The sequence below is a fragment of the Camelina sativa genome, chromosome 10, assembly GCF_000633955.1.
Source record: "Camelina sativa cultivar DH55 chromosome 10, Cs, whole genome shotgun sequence".
Taxonomy (NCBI): Eukaryota; Viridiplantae; Streptophyta; class Magnoliopsida; order Brassicales; family Brassicaceae; genus Camelina; species Camelina sativa.
The window spans coordinates 7,736,614-7,742,516 of NC_025694.1; positions in this window are offsets into that span (position 1 = coordinate 7,736,614).

The window sequence follows — 5,903 nt, forward strand, 5'->3', positions numbered from 1 at the left end:
AAAGGAGGAGAACAAAACCAACCTCGGCCTGCAAATGGATCTGTCGCTTTCCAAGAGCCATCTAGAAAGCATAAGAAACCAGTGTGATCCCTATCCCTCAAAAAGCCTCTACCACCTCCAGGAAATATCCTTGGGACCAAAGATGTAGGCTCAGCCACCTCCTCTAATTGTGCCAAAAACCAAGCCTTTGACTCATCCTCCGCTACCCTCAAAATTGCTTCTGGGTTTGGATCCAAGTTACTGAAACATTTATCATTTCGTGCCTTGCATAGATACCACAAGAGCCAGGGATAAATCTCTGGAGTAGGTGTCTCCGAAAACCGCCAAAAAAGAAAATCCATATAAGTATAGACCGATTCCGAAGGGAAAATCCCTGATCGTGTCGGAAACTGAGATAAGGCCCACACCTGACGTGCTGGCGGACACTCAAACAAAACATGATTAATAGTCTCCTCCGGAGCTCCACAGAGCGCACATTGAGTATCACTACCCAACCCGCGCTTCCGGAGGTTAGATGAGACTGCCACACACCCGGTAATCGCTTGCCACATAAAATGACGAACTTTAGGAGGACACTTAATGGTCCAAACGAAGGCCTATAATGGTGTAATATGAGGACCAATGTCTTTCCCACCTGAGTTGGACACCATATGTTGTTGTAAAATGTTGTACCCAGATTTGACTGTATATTTACCCGTCTTTGTGAAATGCCAGCCCAACAAGTCTGGCGAATCCGACCGTCCAATAGGTAAGGCTGAAATGATTGCAACATCTTCCAGCACAAAAGTGGCCGTGAGCTGAGCCATGTTCCAGGAATTGGTGTTCATGTCAACGAAAGATTTGACTGGAAGCATAGGGTCTAAAATCAACCCATTGCTTAAAGCTGGTCTCGGGGATTGGGCAGGGATCCAAGGATCATTCCAAACTGAAATCGAATCACTGGATCCTACCCGTTTAATGAGTCCTTTATGAACCAGAGAGCGAGCAGAAGCCATACTCCGCCAACCATAAGATGGTGAGTAAGACTTTATTGGATCCAAAAGATCTAAATGCCTATAGTAACGACCTTTAAAAACCCGAGCGAATAGAGAGTCCGGTACTGTAATCAACCGCCAAAGTTGCTTAGCCAGCAACGCAGTATTACAGTCATCCAAACAACGGAATCCCAGTCCCCCATCCAGCTTACTAAGACATAATTTATCCCAAGCCATCCAATGTAACCCCCGCGACTCCCCCGATGGGCTCCACCAAAAATTGGAAATCGTACTAGTTAACTTCCGCGTGACCGTTTTCGGAAGCCGAAAACAAGACATCACAAAGGTAGGGACAGCTGTGGCCACCGACTTAATCATCACCTCTTTCCCACCTTTGGTCAAAAGTCGAGCCGGCCACCCGCCAGCTCGCGCTTGTAATCTTTCCTGGTCAAAAGTATGAGCTCATATGACCAAGTGTCGTGATCCCGAGAACCTCTTTAAGCTCCTCCCTAAGGGTGGCATCCACCGTGTGACCAAATTGAATATATGATTTCTGAAAATTAATTTATTGTCCCGAGACCCGCTCATATTGCTTAAGAAGCCCTAGGATAACCTCACACTGATCCTTCGAAGCACGACAGAAAAAAAGACTGTCATCCGCAAACAATAAATGGGAGATTGCCGGACAAGCCGTCGAGACTTTAATTCCTGTAATAAGCTTAGCCTCCTCCGCCTTACGGAAACTGGCAATAAGCACCTCAATGCAGAGAATAAAAAGATAAGGTGACAAAGGGTCCCCCTGGCGAAGGCCCCGACGGGGGACTATGGAACCATGTGGTTGACCATTAAGTAATACTTTATATTGAACCGACGACACACACCATATAACCCAGGTAATCCATTTCTCACAGAAACCAAACTTCCGCAATAAATGTTCTATGAAAGGCCACTCCACCCGATCACATGCTTTACTCATGTTTGTTTTGATAGCCATGAACTTCCCTTTACATGAAGGGTTAGCTCGTAGCCCATGGAACATCTCCTGAGTAATCAAAATATTATCAGAGATCAACCGTCCTTCTACGAAGGCCGATTGCGTCTCCGAGACCAGAGAAGGTAGAAAAGTGCATAACCTCTGGCACAAAACCTTCAAAATAATCTTATATCCCACATTGCACAGACTAATGGGTCTCAATTCTGTCATCCTAGTTGGCTTATCCACCTTAGGAATAGGACAAGTGTTCGTCATATTCAACCGCTTGTCAAAAACCCCCTCATGTAAAAAAGAGTTAACCAAGAGTACCAAATCTGCCTTAACCGTCCCCCACGCCTTTTGATAAAACAAAGCAGTCATCCCATCCGGACCTGGAGCCTTGTCCGGAGACATCATGAACAACACCTCCTTGACCTCTATTTCAATAACTTCTTGAGTAAGGAGATCATTTATGTCCCCAGTAATCACAGAACGAACCTCACCTAAGCCCTCGTCAAAACCGGATGGATCTGAAGATGTAAATAAACCCTCGAAATAAGATACCGCAATATTCTGGATAGTAGCCTCCTCAGTCGACCAATTACCAGCCTCATCATGGAGACCAATAATCCGATTTTTAGCCCGTCGTTGCTTTGTCTGGGCATGAAAATAGCTTGTATTTTGATCACCAAGTTTCATCCAGCGACTCCTGCTCTTCTGAAACCAATAAACCTCCTCATCCCGATATGCTTCCCTCAACCTCCAAGTCAACGCCGCAATCTCCTCAACGGTGCTTGCGTCATTTTCTTGAGCTGCCGCCAATCTTATTTTTAAGTCTTCAATTGTTTCCCGACCATAAGGCTTCTGTTCCTTCCTCCACCGTGAAATAGACGTACGACAAGTTATTATCTTATCCACTACACTACCCATTGATGAACCTACCGCCAACCCCCAGCCGGAAGCAATAGCACCAAAAAGACCCTCTTTGTCCAAACATCGGCTGTCAAAACGGAATACACTCTTGTCTCGTCATACTTTATCATCAAGAACAGCTAAAACCGGTTTGTGATCCAACGCAACCATCATCAGATATTCCGTAAAAGAGTTACAAAACATATCATGCCACTCCTCGTTGGCTTAGGCCCTATCAAGCCGACACCTGATCGGCTTTTTGTCCCGCCAACCCCGCCAAGAAAGGCTATCCCCAATAGCTGGAAACTCAAGTAATCCACAATTTCGAATCATTGTATTAAAAGACACAAATGAAGAAGCAGGACGCAGTTTCCCCCCACGCTTTTCGTGATTACCTTTTAATTCATTGAAGTCACCAATTAAAAACCAAGGGGAGCTCCTGGTTAGACCAATTCGTGTTAACCGTTCCCAAACCACATCTCGGTTCTTAGGTACCGGATCACCATAAATAAAGGAAAAATAAACAGGCTTGCCTTTAAAATCAATTTCCACATCAATTAATCTATTGGATTCAAAGAGAATTGAAACATTAAAATTATTATTAGAAAATAAGGCTAAACCGCCACTACAACCAACTGGTTCAACAGTTTTTAAATAGGAAAAACCAAAATGACCAACAAATGCTTCTAAAAACGAAAAAGATTGTCTAGTCTCTGAGAGGAACAAGAAATCTGGTCGATGCTTACTCCATAAATCCCTGAGATATCCAATAGTCGCTTTATTACCCAAACCCTGACAATTCCAGCTAAGAACCTTCATTTCTCTGATTTTGGAAGAGGTGGTTTGATGCCACCCCCTGTGGCCTAGGATTGTTAGGAACCCCAGAAGGAGCTGTACCCTTCGGAGCTGGACGCTTGTGAGGAGTACGAACATACACGTTCAACTTCTTTGACCCCATCCCCTTAAACCCCATTGTACCCTTACCCTTACGTTGCTTGGGCAACGTATCACCATCCGTGACCTGCTGGTCCGTCTCCATTACGTCGGAGCCAATGGCACCAGCCAGCATGGTATCTTGGACCGCATCAGTTGTACCAGAAGCATCTTGGCCCTCAGTCACCGCATCCGCAACATTCTGTTGGAGACTTGTATCAACTAGCTCTGCATTCTCCAAAGAACACTCCCCAACAAGCCCCGCTACCGCCAGAACAGAACTGTCACCACTCACCCCTGACCCGAGGTTCTTGTCCTCCTCCACCATTTCTGATAAAACCCGATCCCCAGCTTGTCCTTGACTTCCTTCCCCATCAGCCAAAGGCAACTCCTCTTAAACCATAGTCTCCTCCGCATTCGTAACTGCAGCAACATCAGTTTTCTCCTCCTGAAACAAGGCCTTGCGGACCACTTTGGGCGGAATAGGAGCACCAGTCACCACCTGAGGACTCGACATCTCACCGTCCTCCATACTACCGACAATGCAGCGGACTCCTTAGCAGCAGTCTCCTTTGCACCCTCCCGTGAATGGCGATGGTCATTGTACTGAACATAAGACTGAAACCGCTTCTGTTTAGCCACCGGTTCTCTTGCCGCAGATTCAGACCTGGCCTTTGTACCTTTAGTATTTCTCCCCTCTAAAGGCTGCTTGCCTTCCGCATGAGAAACCTCTCCTGTGTGTTTGCCTTTTAAACCCCCCTTGTAACCACCATCATAACCAGCCCCCCTCCTCCACTCCGAAGTAACAGCACCCTTGTAACTCTTAGCCTGACGATCTTCAGGTCCCTCACTATGCAGAACCGGAACATCGGGGACCACCGGCGGCTGCAACAGTGAACAATGATCATCGTCATGGCACAAGCTGAGGCAACACTGACAATAACCAAATAGTCGTTCATATCTAAGTGATACAACGGTCTCCTCCCCATTGTGGAACTCCACTACAGTCTCGAAACTCAAAGGTTTGAGACCATTAATTGTAACCTGGACTCGGCCACCATCAATGTCGACAGCTTCAACCCGACCTAGATATGCAGCGATCCCCCGGAAAGTTGGCTCAGCCCAAAACTGGAATGACACCCCCATAATACGGACCCAAAATGTTAAAGAAGAAGGGTACAAAGGATCCACCGTTGGTGTCCATCGCACCATTGACACCATCCAAAGATCGAAGTGAAATGGAGTCATCTTCAACACCTTAACAATGTCTTCTTCCTCATCAAAATCAAACTGAAACTTGCCCATGCCCAAGTCTGCACCGACCACCTTCCCTTCTAACTGCCAGATGCGTGGAATCATGAGAAGGAGAGACTTCATGTCTTGACGTCGGGGATTGAAACACCTCCCCACCACCGTTTTGGAATAACCCTCGATCAAGGTTGTGTTGTCAAAGAAAGGAATCTTCACCTTCCTCTTAGTCACAGCTGGAACCGCAGCACCCATAAGATGACTCTTGCCCAACATCACACTTTGAGACATTGCCGAGGAACAAAAAAGAAGAAAAGGTCGAGCTATGAACCCGAAACAAAAAGGAGAGAAGAATTGATGAAGAGAAGGATGAGATTTCCCCCTATCCCGATGAACCCTTATATACACCATCCTTAGACACAAAAATATCAACGCAATCGCACCATTGAATGCAAAATCATCCGGAATCTGTAGAAAATATTCAAACATATACTCAAACCCACAGTCAGTGTGATGAGATCCCGAGAATGATCTGCACCACTGGCCAAAATCAGGACCTATCATGCCCAAACTTCAATCGAATCGACCCCAAGAAACATAATGAGAAATAAAAACATAATGAGAAAACATAATGAAAAAACATAATGAGAAATTAAAATGATCAAAAAATCAAATACGCTTAAATTTTACATAAATTATTAAAAACAAAGGGAATTTTTCTTAAAACTCACAACCCGATCCAATTATAAGAGTCTAATCAAACATATAGCTCAAAGATATTTAAAATTAAATATAGTATATTAATATATATAATTGATATGACGAGAATTGAACCCATTATTTCGTAGAGATACAAGGCTTAA